The sequence below is a fragment of the Oryctolagus cuniculus genome, chromosome 14, assembly GCF_964237555.1.
Source record: "Oryctolagus cuniculus chromosome 14, mOryCun1.1, whole genome shotgun sequence".
Lineage (NCBI taxonomy): Eukaryota > Metazoa > Chordata > Mammalia > Lagomorpha > Leporidae > Oryctolagus > Oryctolagus cuniculus.
The window spans coordinates 94,258,896-94,274,185 of record NC_091445.1 but is presented as its reverse complement, the minus strand read 5'-3'; the positions used below and the strand labels follow the sequence as shown (position 1 = coordinate 94,274,185).

At 53.4% G+C, this 15,290-nt stretch overlaps 1 long non-coding RNA gene across 1 annotated transcript in view; it reads left to right on the top strand.

Moving 5' to 3' along the window:
* Positions 1–6,792: 6,792 nt before the first annotated feature.
* Positions 6,793–15,290, top strand: part of LOC127492724 (uncharacterized) — an 89,447-nt gene continuing 80,949 nt past the window's right edge. Inside the window, exon 1 of the long non-coding RNA XR_011382081.1 lies at positions 6,793–7,701. This is a non-coding gene — a long non-coding RNA (uncharacterized lncRNA). The remainder of the gene's footprint in view (positions 7,702–15,290) is intronic.

The following is a 15,290-nucleotide window of genomic DNA, read 5'->3' as shown; positions in this document are numbered from 1 at the left end:
GATTCGGGGGACACTAACACTCGGCCCATAGCGATATGTGGTCCCTCTCCCTCTCTATCGCTCTCTCCTTAGCCTTCTCCTCATCTCTCTCCCTCTCTGTCCCCTACACACTCCTCTAGCCTTGAACACCTCTGGCAAACATGAATTGCTCCTTTATGTTTTCTACAGTTCAATGTTTTCAAATTGCGCTTTGGTCCGTGGAGGAGAGCAGGGAGGCTGGTAGAACTGGACATGATGAGAGATATGCAACATATGGTGTGCTGTTTGCAAGTGACTTTGTAAAACGATAAAGTGATGATAATAAATACCACCAGCTGTTTATTCTTTAGAAGTAAATTATAACCTGTGCTCCTTCCATTTGGCTTACATCTCCTTTATTCATAGTCGAGACCAGGAGATGTTATTGTGTTTTGCTAACAATTTTCCCCATGAGTTACTCCACTCCTCAATCCATTCCATCCCCCCTAATTAAATTCCCGTCAGCCAATATGTATTGATCACCCTTCTGTGGATCTCACTGCGGCCAGCACAGCACGCTGGGCAGGGCAGTGTCTGCCCCCGCAGCGCAGAGACGAGAGGGGACGGGGAAGTTGGGCGCCAGGGATGCACCGCAGGGAGACGCTGTCCATAGGCCGGGTCCAGCTGTGCTGTGGGCTGGGCCTCTGGCCCCCGAGGTGATGGGCAGGCACTAGACGGGGCGGAGCCTTCGTGGATGGCCTCTGTGCTCTAACGAAGGAAGCCCAGTCCTTGCACCCCGTGAGGCTGCTGGAGGTGACGCCCTTCGGAACCAGCAGTGGTCCTCAGTGTACTCTGCGCAGGCCCCTGGTCTTGGACTCCCGGCTTCAGTGCGTGAAAAACAAATGATGGTTGTTCGCAAGCCACCGGGCGGCTGGGGGCAGTTTGTGACAGCCTCCAGAGGGGCTGTGGACCAGCCACCATTGGATGTGTCCAGGTGTCCTTGGGAGGGGGCAGAGTGTCAGCAGGGCCCCCGTTCCCAAGAGAACACCTTTGCCTACCCTCTGCCTTCCAGCCCACTGCTAGGCCTCCCTGGATCCTTAAGCATTTTATTCAGGTGTGGAAGGAGGGGAGAGAGCGCGCAGGCTCACATCTGCTGGTTCACGCCCCCAAGGACAACGGCCAGCACTTGGCCAGGGAAGCAGGAGTTAGGAACTCAAGCCAGGTGGCCCTGTGGGTGACAGGAGTGCAGTTACTTGAGCTGCACTGTTAGGTGGCTGCAGTCGGGAACTGGAGCGGGGTATTGAACAAATCCGGGTGCTGTGATATGGGACAAGAGCATCATGGCCGGCGCCGCGGCTCACTAGGCTAATCCTCCGCCTGCGATGCTGGCACACCAGGTTCTAGTCCCGGTCGGGGTACCGGATTCTGTCCCGGTTGCTCCTCTTCCAGGCCAGCTCTCTGCTGTGGCCCGGGAGTGCAGTGGAGGATGGCCCAAGTGCTTGGGCCCTGCACCCACATGGGAGACCAGGAGAAGCACCTGGCTCCTGACTGCGGATCGGTGCAGCGCGCTGGCCGTGGCGGCCATTTTGGGGGTGAACCAATGGAAAAGGAAGACCTTTCTCTCTGTCTCTCTCTCTCACTAACTTTGCCTGTCCAAAAAAAAAAAAAAAAGAGCTTATCTTAACCCACTGCGAGTCCCCCATCCCCCTCCTGTTTCCACTCATCTGTTATTAACAGCAGCTCAATTGCCCACTTGGTCCTTTCATGTCCCAGTCTCTCTGCAGCTATATAAACACACCCTTAATTTTGCTGCCCAGTTCGGGATGCTAGGCCACTTACTTTCCCATGGATGAGAGGTGAATTCTCTGTTTGCTTGTGGGAATGTAAAGGAAGCAGCATTTAATAACAGGCCATGGGGGGCACACTACAACAGTTCCCCATCACATCTGCAGCCAGTTAGCACAAAGTCGGTGATTTACAACAACACTCATGGTCTCGCAGCTCTGGGGGCCAGGAGTCTCGCCGGACTCCAGGCCGGGGCTGACAGTGGCGTCCCTTCTGGAAGCCGAGGGAGATCTGCCCCCTGGCCCTCCCGGCTCCTGCACACGGCCTCCATGTCCGGGCTCATGGCCGGGGCTGGCAGAGCCAAGCCCCTCCTGGAAGCCTGTGGGGAGCAACCCGGACTAGACTAAGTTACTGGAATTAAGACTTATTCTATGCATCTGCTCTCCCACAATATGGCGCTGAGAAGGGAGAAACAGCTTCTACACAGCTGCCTCCAGTTCAACCAATAAACTGTAGGACCTGCTCCTGATTGGAGGAGAGCAGCGTACTCGGCGTGTGGGTAGCAGAGTTGGGATTGGTGGAAGAGGACTATAAAGGAGGAGAGAGACAATATGCACCAGGAACATCTAAGGGGAACATCTGAGGGAACACCTGTGCAGCCCCCGAGAGAGCCGGCCGGTGGTGTGCCGCTCCCCTGCGGAAGTGGGGAAAGTGGCAGGGGGAACCGCCCTTCCACGGAGGTGGAGGGACGGCAGCCAACCCGGGAAGAACCAGCAGCAAACCCGGGGAGGGCCGAGCAGACGAAAGAACAGCGCAGGGTCCTGTGTCGTTCCTCCGCAAAGAGGGGGAGCGACAGAAGCCGAGGGAGATCTGCCCCCTGGCCCTCCCGGCTCCTGCACACGGCCTCCACGCCCGGGCTCATGGCCTTCCCTCTGCAGCTGCAAGGCCAGCAGTGTAGCATCTGCTCACCTCTGCTGCCTCCAGCTTCGCTCCTGACTCTGTCTCCCACTTACAAATACATTTTGGATTGGATTGGCTCATTGACTAATTCAAGTTAGTGTCCCTACTTTCATGTTACCTAATTAGCAAGCTTCATTCCATCTGGTACCGTAATTCCCCCTACCATAGTCACAAGTGGTCACGAGTGGGATTAGGCTGTGGACATCTGGGGTGGAGGTGGGAGGCATGGAGGGCTCCCGGCTCTGCTACTTAGCATGAAAGTCCCTTCTGTCTGAATGCCCTGCGTGTGGTCTGGTTTAAACACTGTTATAGGTCTGCTTCCCATGCAGGTGTAACAGCCTCACGCAGATCACTTATCTTCCGAGAGCAACCAGGAACTCTTGAGAAAAACTTTCTGATTTAAGTGCATCACAGAAGTATTTAGGTAGCTGGAAATTATAATGTGAAGGCAATTTTACAGGTGTATGGAAGATGGAAAATGGAATTAAAATGTGTATTTTGGTACAAAAACATATCCATGCATTTTTTCATAATGCACATAAATCATGAACTTCTTAAAAGGCTCTTCATTGTTGTCAATGCTTTTTATACCAAAATAAGCATATCTTTTTAATTCCATATTCCACAAACCTCTTACAGTCCCATCATGTTGTAATGTTAATAGTGATGTTATTTGTAAGATCCTCAAACTGGAGAAAGCAGCACAGTGGATAAATAGATTGTATTGTATTCATAACAGAGGATACCACAGAGCAACACAAATGAATAGTGGACTGCTACACGCCAGGAAAGGCCTGACGTCTCAGATACGGCATTGCGTGAAGAAGCCAATTATATGAAGTTAAAGCCACGCGCCACTGACCTATGGTGATAGGAGGGGGGACGGTGGCGTGGCCCCTGTCGAGGGGGGGGGCGTGGGGGCACTTCCAGAACGCTAGGAGGCTTGGTTTCTTCATCAAGGTACCAGCTGAAAAATCCCTGATTTCTGTGACTTTTTTTTTTTTAGAAAAGTCCTATAGTGTTCTGATATACTTACGGCAGTGGTATTGAAATACAGATAAGTAAGTGCATGTCGGAATATTCAGGATAGGAGTAGGGAGTGAGCATTTGGACTAACAGGATGCCAGCTAAGAAGCCTGCATCTGCGTTTAAGTGTTGGCTCCGGATTCCGATTCCAATTTTCTACTAATGCAGGTGATGGCCCAAGGTGCAGGGTCCCTGCCTCCCACGTGAAAGACCTGGAGGACTGAGTTCCCAGCCGTCAGCAAATCCAGTTCTGCCCTGGCTCGGAACCAGGGTTCTGCCCTGGGTCTGGGCTTCTGAAGAGCAGGATCCAATCACAGGGATTTCACTCTGAAAATCACAAGACAGCTCCAGCCCTGGGCTGATGACAAGAACTCCAACCCAGAATGACTCTGTCTGCTCTGGGGGTAAACCGGGTTGCCTGAGCTTCATTGTGCTCTGCTTCCACAAAGTCAGTCTCTCGTAGATTCTTTGTGCTCTTAAAAGTCACACAACAACAGTTGCTTGTCCTCCGCGAGGCTAATGCAATTGTACTAATCAAGACGAATGCGGAGACTCCCTCCTTGCTGAACACACGCGGCTCCACCAACTGCAATAAACACGCAGGTCCATTAACTCACAGCCATTTCTTCTAGGAAAAAGCAAAAGGAAAACTCTAGAGGAAATTGATTTTGTCAACTGCAGCATCAGTGTTTCTCTTGAGTGCAGCTGTGTGACAACAACTAGAACTTTGTTTTGTTTCTGGTGCTGTTGCTATTAGCATCCATCATTTTTCCAGACAGCGAAACTTCCGCTTTGAGTTCTGACTTTGAATCCCAGCCCGTGAGAAGGCGCCCTGGAGGCACAATCTGAGTCTAACTGATTGGTCGCTCCTGTGAAATGCGGCAGCTGCCTCTGTGGGAGTGTCTGTTCTCACGTCTCGGACCGTGGTGGGCACGGAGGGCCTTCTGCTGGCCACACGGAGTCACAGGCAGATCTTCCGAAGGCCAGACGCCTTTCTTTGTGTCTCTGTTCCTGACTCGAGTTCATTGGGAAAGTGAGTTTTAAAAACAGGACTTTACAGACTGACTCAAAAGGAACAATCCAAGGACTTGTCAGTTCCATGCAACACGCGTTGAGCGGCTGCCTCCTGTGGCCAGGAAGTGCACTGCAGCGGCCGCGGTGAATCAGAGGCGGGCATCGCGGCACGGGACACAGAAAGGTGCAGGCTTTGCAGGACTGGGCAAGCTTTACGTGGTGAATGGTCCTGTGCACACACATGCACACACACATGCACACACATACATGTACATATACACACACACACACACACATGCAGGCACACACAGAATGAGCCAGCCAAGGCGCCACCACATCATGAGTGAGCCACTTGCCACCTTGGAATGTCCCCTTCTGAAAATGACCTTTGCTTTTCCTAAATCAAATAACAGTCTTCTCTTACGGCTCCCCAGGCAGAGACACACGCGTGTGTGTCTGCACACGCAGACTCACTGGAGTCTTCACAGACAGCAGACACACAGTGCGCACAGCAGGCACGTGTACACGCATGCACGCACATGGTCCATCAGTCACACAGAGTCACAGTGCGTTCAGGTGGCCAGTGATGAGGAAGCACTTAGGGCTGACGCCGCTCCCTGTTGTAACATGAAATTGTTTGCCTCTTTCTCTGTTTATAGCAGTTAAGAAGCAGTTGTGTTGAATCAGGAAGGATTACTTATCAAAACCAAGGTCGCATATTCTGTTTTATAAGATTTATTTATTTATTTGGAACTCAGTGTTACACAGAGAGGGAAAAGGGAGACAGAGAGGAGGAGGGGGAGGGGGAGAGGTAGAGGAAGAAGGAGAGAGAGAGGGAGGGAGGGAAGGGAGAAGGGAGGAAGGGAGGGAGAGAGGTCTTCCATCTGCTGGTTCACTCCCCAATTGGCTGATCCAAAGCCAGGAGCCAGGAGCTTCTTCCTGGTCTCCCACGCGGGTGCAGGGGCCCAAGCACTTGGGCCATCTTCTACTGCTTTCCCAGGCCACAGCAGAGAGCTGGATCAGAAGTGGAGCAGCCGGGACTAGAACTGGCGCCCATCTGGATGCTGGCACTGCAGGCCAGGGCGTTACCCCGCTGCGCCACAGCACTGGCACAGTCACATATTCTTATCTGTGTAACGTGTTTATGAACGTACCATAACTTGAAGAGTCTTCCGTCCTAAATAGACCCCATAATCTAGGTATTCTCACAGACATCATTGGGCTCTAATTGATCCTAGAGAAGTGGAGAGTAGCTGTTGTGTGGTCCTCTTTGAGGACGCCGTGGTAATGCGCCTCCAATGGAATCCTGTGGACTGAGTAGAGTGAGCAGAAACGCATTTGCTCACAAGTCTGGAGTCGCGGAGCTCAACGTGGTGGGTCCAGCTTCTGGGGCAGATCTTCCTTTTCTCTTCTTAAAAAAGAATTTATTTATTTGAAAGGCAGAGTTGAGAGAGAGAGACATATCTTCCAGCCACTGCTTTACTCCTCAAAGTGGCCACAACAGCCTGGGCTGATCCAGGCCAAAGCCAGGAGCCCAGAGCTCCATCCCTGTCTCCCACGGGGGCGCAGGGGCCCACGCACTCGGGCCATCTTCTGTTGGTTTCCCAGGTGCGTTCGCAGGGAGCTGGATCAGAAGTGGAGCAGCGGCACTAGATCTGGAGTTCTTGTGGGATGCTGGCATGAGCACTGCAGGAGACGGCTTAATCCACCGTGCCACAGCGTTGGCCCTCCACCCAGCAGATTAGCAAAGTCCAGCAAACACAGGAGCTTCTGTTAGAGACAGACAGGGGCAAGAGTCCTCTGAAACGCCACACCCCGTCCACACCTGCCCCCTGCACTGTTCCTGCCACTCCTGGTGGAGATCAGCATTGCTGTAGCTTTTTGAAGTCTGAGAGCATGACATATCCTTTCAAACAGTGCTTCAAGAGTCTCTCCCATTACAGTAAAAGCACCCTGGGTACAAAATTATCTGCACAGTAGTACTGTGACACATTTCTAGAGTATCTCAGACCTGGACGTATTCCACTGTATGTTCGTGGCAGGTGTTTTCTGCCCCTCCGTCCACGGATGGATGGCTCGCTGGTCCCTGGTCTCGGTTACTGTGCGCAGCACAGCAGTGACTATGGGAATGGACAACCATGTTAATTAGCCAGAACTGTGATTGTGAGATTGTGATTGTGAGATTTGTGATAATCATTTCGCAGTGCACAGGAGCGTAGGACTCACAACGCACTCCTTAAATTCGTCCAGTGTCTTCCAGCAAGGTAAACTTCCTTCTCGTTCCCATTTCGTCCCAGGCCGGACTTATTCTGGACCCACGTGTCTTGGAGGTTCTGAGTTGCTTTAAGCACATATAGTGGAAAAAATGGAATTAGCTTTTAGAATGTTTCAGGTTGTCAAGGAAACAGACAAAAGCTTTCTCACTGAGCCAGGGTTCCAGCTTCTGGACAAACAGGCCTCCCAGCCGTGGCCACGAAGGGGAATTCTCTGAGGCTCTGCTGGGGTAGCAGTGGGCAGGGAGTGGGGACAGGACAAGGAGGAATGGGTCTTAGTGCCTTCAAGTCGGAGATGCTGCTGTCTCAATTTACGGTTGACACGATATTTACATCCAAGTGAAAAGCACAATAACCTGGCTGGAATTCCCAGGCCAGCATCCCAAAAGAATAGAGCCTAGAGCCCTGCATGTTGTGAAAGCTGCCTTTTATTTGGAAAGAAGCCTTTGGAGATGGATGGAGTAAGAAGGTTCCAGGGGAAGAACACAGCTGTGAATATGTCACCGAGAGCGACAGCGGACGGGAGAAGGACCTGGCCGTGCGGTTGCTTTGCCGTGAAGCTAAGCTGGATGCCTCGTGTTTGTTTCCGCGAGACTGAAGAATTAGATTCTAGAGTCCTGCCTGTGGAGTTCTCAGGCGAACATCTGACTGTGCAACAGAGGAGCAATGTAGCTGACTCTTGGAAGTGAGTACATTTCTTTTCAAGACACTCACGTCAAAGGCATCAGTCTCTCCCACCTGATTTTAACTGACTGCCTAGCGGCATGAGCCGGGGGGTGAGTGCCACCCAGAGGAGGGCAGGTGGCAGGTGTGACATTTCCGAGGGCTCTCGGCTTGGTTTAATAACAGGTGTTTTGCTTTTGCTTATTATTTAAGTTTGACTTTTTAAAAATATATAACAAATTATCAAATTACTATCAAAAATATTTTTAAAATATTTTTTAAATATTTGTTTATTCAAAAGGCAGAGTGATGGAGAGAGAGAGAGACAGACAGACAGACAGGACTGAGCCAGGCCAAGCCAGGGCCCAGGAACTCCATCTTGATCTCCCACATGAGTAGCAGGGGCCCAAGCACTCAGGCCATCGTCTGCTGCCTCCCGTGCCTATCAGCAGGGAGCTGGGTTGGAAGCAGCAGCCGGGCTTGAGGCGCACTCTGATATGGGCTGCCTGCTGCACCACCACACCCGTCCTCAGAGCTTTCTTAAGGAGAAGCTCCCTTGCCCAAAGCATGCCCAAGGCCCCGCCTCCCTGACCCAGGCAGGAACGCACCTGGTGACCTTGCCTGCTCTTCAGCTCTGTCCTTTTCAAACCCGTCTTCCATCACCGTGCAGGTGCGCGTGCCCCCGCCCCGTTCCCTGCACCTGCCGACAGGTCTTTGCTGTCACTGGGTGATGATCACCCACATTGGGAGAAAACGGAAATGAGCTCTGACCAGTGAAGGGGTCCTTTGTCCCCTGGCTGGTGTGTGGTCTGCCCCTGTACACTTGCCAAAGGGAACACGTGGGGAATTCTAAGCCAGCAAAGCGGAGTGAATTCTCCGTAAGGGAATGAGACATCGAGCTACTCCAACGCCCGGGGAAGGGCCTTTCCTGCAGCCTCTGCCCCGCTGGCAGCCGCGCCTGGGGCAGGTTTGGGAGAGTGAGCACCCCCTCGAGCCCTCCCTCTCGCAGTCTTTCCTTAGCTGGCGCCTTGCTACCTGTCTGGTGGCATCAAAGCAGTGTCCAGGTGTCCAGCCAGGCTTCCCTGGTCTGGACCTCGTGCTGCAGATGAGGGGACACTCCCCCGCCCTCCTCTTTGGTTGAACTCCTCCGTCCTTGTGCTAGAAGCCTACTGCATTGCCGTCACTGCGCCTGGCTTCTTACTGGGGTCTGTCTTATGGGCCTTTGACATGCTTTGACATGTGTGTGGCTGTATGTCCAATCGCGGGGACCGTTCCGACAGGGAGCCCAGCAGGGTGCTGTGGGGGTGGGCAGTGACAGGCCACAGAAGCAGGGAGGGAGGGAAGCAGTCAGGGGCCAAGGCAGGCCAGGGCCTCCAGAAGCTGTCCCCGGTGTCCTGTGACCAGTGTTAGCCCTGTTAAGAGGCAGGGCCCCGTGGATCTCCACGGCCCCCAGAGGCTGATACTGCATTTCTGACGCCCGTTGCCCCAAGACAACACATTTGCATTGTCCTAAGCCACTGGGTGCCGGGTGATTTGTGAGCGAAGTCCCAGGAAGCAGGAAGAACGTCACTCACGGGAGGGCGCGGCCGCCTGCACTTGGACACCCGGGCGTGCGCCCAAGGAGGTGCCGCTGCCTTCTAAACCCAGGTCGCCTGCTGCAGCGCCCGGGGGGGCCCTGCACCCTGCAGATGTTTCCCTCCCAGAATCTCTGCCCCTCCCCCTCCCGTCAGCACTGTCACCTGGTGAGGCTCACGTTCAGCCTCTGTCTCCCTACACAAGGACTGTGCCTGCCACAGCGTGTGATCTGATCTCCGCTCGCCGCGGACCACAGCCCCACCCCCCTTCCTGAGGCAAGGAAGGCGGGAGCTCCGTGTTGGGGTTGAGGAGGCAGCCGTCACCTGTTCAGGTCACAGAAACCTGAGACGTGGAACACGCAGGTGCTCTCTGATGAAGTCGTCTTGCTGCCTTCGCAGCTCCTCTCAGAACGCGCACAGCTCGCCCTTCCCTGGGCAACCTCCCCTCACGACCGCCACGCGTGGGGAAGACGCATCGCGAGGCTCTTGGGACCCAAAGCACTGACACAGAGCTTTTGCCCTTCCCGTATGCGGCCCCGTCTATCTCATGTCAGGTAGGTGGTCGGCGTTTGGGACATGGAGAGTAGCGGTCCTTCCGGGTCTTCCACGTGCAGATCCCAGGACGCGCACAGCTGTGTCACTGCGCACCTCTGCCCCATCCCCTGGGTCTCCGAGGCAGAAGCCACTGCTCAGAAGGTCCAAGACGAGGCCTGCAGGGAGGGCAGGAGGGTCTGAACCTGTTGCTGGCTGTGCAGGTGGGGCGGGGGTGAGCCGAGGAGCCCAGAACACAGACCACCTCTAGGACCCAGGCGACCCTCAGCTGACGGCCAGCGAGGGCCCGGAGCCCTCCGTTCTGTCCCAGGGAGCTGACTGCTGTCATCGAGGCAGGGGACAGAAAATGGATCCTCCCTGGGAGTCCCCAGGAAGGCACGGCCCTGCCGGCATTCTGCTTTTAGCCTGGGAGTCGAGTGACACATCTGACTTGGGTGTCTTCAGTCCCTGGGTTGGCAGTTTGCCACAGGACGCAGACCCTGGGGCGTGGTTCAGCGCCTCGCCCGTGGGCCACGCGGCGCAGATAGACGCAGGCCAGGGCTTCACATTCCAGGCACGGTGTTCCCATCGGAGGCGTTCAGAAGGCTTGGATTCAGGGCTTTGTCACAGCTGTTTGCTAACACAAAACCGAAGTTGCTGGGAATGGGATCTTTGGGTAAACCCTCCTGCCGCGGCCGACTGACCGTGCGATGAGCAGCAGCGTCCACTCGGCCGGGATGAACAGCTCCCCGGCCTCACTGTCGCCTTCTGCCATTTCCCGATGTCACTGCGACTCTTCAATAAACGCGCTGCTTCAGGACAGCGACGCAGCCAGTGTAGCTGCCACGCCTCGCGTCGTGCCGCGGGGCTGGGTGTCTGGAAAGCATTCTTCTCTCTCTTCCTCAGCCACAGTTCTCTGAATTGCTAAATTGCTGCGATTTTTCAGGCCCAGCAGGGCGTCCAGGGCTGACTGAGCGTCTGGCATGCACTCCTGATTTCCTGTGTAATCCGCCCGCCTGCCGGTGCCCGTGTTCCCACGCTCTGTACCCGTTGTCTGGCACACGGCAGGCTACCTGGCTCCATAGAGACACCATGCACTTCTCTGGCTGGGAAAGCAATTACCTTCAGGGACAATCAAGGCCCGCTGCAGAGAGCCTGGGAGCAGGCAGTCAGGAGGGAGTCCCCCCCAAAGACCTGACACAGCCAGAGGTGCTGCTCATGCGCTCAGCTGTGGCTCCCCTCGCCGGCCCGGGGTACCCTGCCCTTTCTCGCTGACAGCAGCTCCCTCCTTCACTCCCTTCTTCCCTTCCCCTGTAATCCTACAAGCGTCCCGGCACCTTTTGACCTAAACTGGCCACACACTCACAGTGATGCCATTTGAAAACCATTGGCTGGAGCCGGCGCCGGGGCTCACTTGGCTAATCCTCTACCTGTGGCGCTGGCATCCCATATGGGCACCGGGTTTTAGTCCCAGTTGCTCCTCTGTGGGGAGCAACTGAGACTAGACTAAGTTACTGGAATTAAGACTTATTCTATGCATCTGCTCTCCCACAATATGGTGCTGGGAGAAAGAGACCAAACAACCTCTACGCAGCTGCCTCATCAGTTTGATAAGCTGCAGGAGCTGATCCTGCTCCTGATTGGAGGAGAGCAGCGTGCTCGGCATGTGGGCAGCAGAGTTGGGATTGGTGGAAGAGGACTATAAAGGAGAGAGACAACATGCACCAGGAACATCTGGGGGAACATCCTGAAGGAACATCTGAGCAGCCCCCGAGAGAGCCAGCCGGCGGTGTGCCGCTTCTCTGCGGAAGCGGGGAAAGTGGCAGGGGGAGCCGCCCCTCCACGGAGGTGGAGGGGTCGGCAGCCAACCCGGGAAGGACCAGCAGCAAACCCGGGAAGGGCCGAGCAGACGAAAGAACAGCGCAGGGTCTAGTGTCGTTCCTCCGCGAATGGGGGAGCGACACTCCTCTTCCAGGCCAGCTCTCTGCTGTGGCCCGGGAGGGCAGTGGAGGATGGCCCAAGTGCTTGGGCGCCTGCACCTGCATCAGAGACCAGGAAGAAGTACCTGATTTCTGGCTTCGGATCGGCACAGCTCTGGCTCTGGCGGCCATTTAGGGGGTGAACCAGCAGAAGGAAGACCTTTCTCTCTGTCTCTCTCTCTCTCTCACTGTCTATAACTCTACCTGTCAAAAAAATTAAAAAAAAAAAAAGCCATTGGCTTGAGCGTTGCCTCACTGAAAGATGGAAGTCCCCACAGCTGTGACTAGTGGCACCGCCAGAGCCGTCCTCTGGCCTGATGAAGAGCAGTCTCAGTTGCGTGGTGATTTCTTGCTGGTGTGCTCAGGGCACCCTGAGGGACACTGTGTCCATTTCCTGAGCCTCCCCAGGGCAGACGCTCACTTCTGCCCCCTGCTGGCTGGGCTTGGACCCCTCACTCAAAGGCTGGGTCTCCAGCCAGTGGCCTCTGCTGCCCCGCCCAGCACTGCGATCTCGGTGCCAACCGGGGAGACCAGGGAAACCGTTCGTGAAGCTTCCAGTGGTGTTGGAGGGCCAGGGTCGCTGCTCCACACACTTTGCACGTGGTGTCCTGCCGGCTGCGCCCACGTCCCAGCCCCCCACTGTGATGCCAGCCAAGTGGACTGCAGTTTTCTGTCCCACCTTCTGTCCTCCTTAGAGTGCAGGCCTACACTCAGTAGCTCAATAATAATGTGGGCCGTGCCTTGTCCCACCTAGATTGTGCCATGGTTCTGAGAATCTGGGCTCTCCCCCGGGGGCGGTGTCATTGTGAGTGACCCCAGGCTCTCCCTGTCTGTGAACAAATGGACTTCTGCCTCAGTGGGGGTCGTGCCTGCCTCCCAGGAGAGTCATTCTCACAGGGAGAACAGTTCCCACTCCGCACCCCTCAAATGGCTCTCGTTTGCAAGCTCCCTCAGTATGGGACACATGGCAACCTCTGCTGGGCCAGGGTGACCAGGAACCCAGAACTCCCTCCTAGTCGCCCACGTGAGTAGCAGGGGTCCAAGCACTTGAGCCGTCACCTGTTGCCTCCAAGGGTAGCTGAGCAAGAAGCTGGATTAGAAGTGGAGCAGCTGGGACATGAACCAGCACTTGAATTTTCTTAGCTGTAACCAGAATCGTCAAAATGCTTCGCAGAATTTGGTGTGTTGGGTAAGGCTGGGCTTTCACGGGTCAGAGCCCCAGGGACAGGCGTGTGCTCGCTTCTGCATCGAGTTGAAACTGGCATGCGACACACAGCAGTTACTCAGTGATCTTTTCAAATGAATTCTTATGAAATATTAGACCAAACTGTCAAATGCAGATAATGGAGTATTTTGATCCTCATGGGTATTTGTCTGATTTCATTCTTCGCCTTGGTTTTCATTATTTATTGAGTCATATGTCACTCATAAGGATAGCGACTCATTCTGAGAAATATGTCTGGGTGATTTTATGATCAATGTGTACTTACATAAACCAAATACGTGCACACCCTTCCAAATATAAATGAATGGTATTGTCTACTGCTTCTCTCTATATGTAAATGGTATAGCCTATTGCCTGTCTCTGTGTCTTTCTATACATACATACGACTATATGGTATAGCCTGTCGCTTCTCTCTCTATATATATATGTGTGTGTGTGTGTGTGTATACACATACATGTATATGTATATATATGTATGTATGTGTATATATATGTATGTGTATACACACACACACGGTATAGCCCATGCCTCTGTGTACATCCATGCATACATACTGTTGCTTCTCTCTCTCTCTCTATATATATATATGTGTGTGTGTGTATATATGTATGTATATGTATGTATATATATATACACACATACACACACACATGGTACAGCCCATGCCTCTCTGTGTATATCCATGCATACATATGGTATAGCCTGTTGCTTCTCTCTCTCTCTCTGTATATATATATATGTGTGTGTGTGTATATGTATATATATGTATGTATGTATATATACACACATACACACACACGTGGTACAGCCCATGCCTCTCTGTGTGCATCCATGCATACATATGGTATAGCCTGTTGCTTCTCTCTCTCTCTATATATATATATATATGCGTGTGTGTGTGTGTGTATGTATATATATATACACACACATACACACACACACACGTGGTACAGCCCATGCCTCTCTGTGTGCATCCATGCATACATATGGTATAGCCTGTTGCTTCTCTCTCTCTCTATATATATATATGTGTGTGTGTGTGTGTATGTATATATATACACACACATACACACACACACACGTGGTACAGCCCATGCCTCTCTGTGTGCATCCATGCATATGGTATAGCCTGTTGCTTCTCCCTACATATTTAAATGGTACAGCCTAGTGCTCCTAGGACCATGCTGAAGCAAAGGACACAAGGTTAGGTCAAGTGCAGAAAAAATGATAGCAATCAAGGGTGCAGCTGCTGCTGGCCCTGCCTGGCAGACTGAAACAGTGAACGTTTTTGGAGTGAGTGCAGGGGTACACTCTAAAATAACGGTAAGAAGGGCAGCATAGCACAGAGAGAAATCACGGCCCACTTGTTCATTCTGGTCCTCAGAGGTTTCCTTGTACGCAGCAGCGCAGTCAGGGGCGTAAGCAGCCTCACCACACACAGGAGGAATGAGTTGAGCTACGGCCTTGTGACAGCCACGACGCTGCTAGGTGATGGGGCCTTCGGCATCCCATATGGGCGCTGATTCCAGTCCTGGCCACTCCTCTTCTGATCCAGCTCTCTGCTATGGCCTGGGAAAGCAGTAGAAGATGACCCAAGTCCTTGGGCCCCTGCACCCACATGGGAGACCTGGAAGAAGCTCCTGACTCCGGATCAGCACAGCTCCAGCCATTGCGGCCATTTGGGGGGTGAACCTGCGGAAGGAAGACCTTTCTCTCTCTCCCTCTCATTGTCAGTAACTCTGCCTCTCAAATAAATAAATCTTTAAAAAAAATTAGTAGACTTGCTTGTTTAGGGCCATTTGAGGTTTACCAAAAGTCAGTGAGGAGGTAAACAGAGAGCCCCCTCGCCTGCCGCCCCTCGCTGTCTGTTCAGATGAGTCGTTAGGGGTGAGCAGTCAGCCAGCTTCCTGCCTTCGCAAGGTTACACAGATCCCCGTTTTCAGTAATGACAATGTTAGACAGCTTCCCTCGTTCTAAAAGTCATCATTTTGAGGATTGCATCAGATACCTGAACAGCGAGTGCATTTCATTGCAATCAAATTGCAGGACATAAAAATGACCACATACCATGAAGACAGCATACCGGGCAGCACAGGATGGCCCTGGGCTGTGACAAAGGCTGCAGGTGCCACGTGGTGCCCGGCACTGAAAATCCATCCACCATGTTTGTATCAAAGATGTAACAGTAAAAGAACAGGAGTCTGTGTGTTGTCAGAGCCCCCCCCCCCCAGCGCCCACATACCCAAATCATGGCTCGCAAAAACGGGGCGCTCGGCCAGAAGTGGCTCCAGCTGCCCCAGG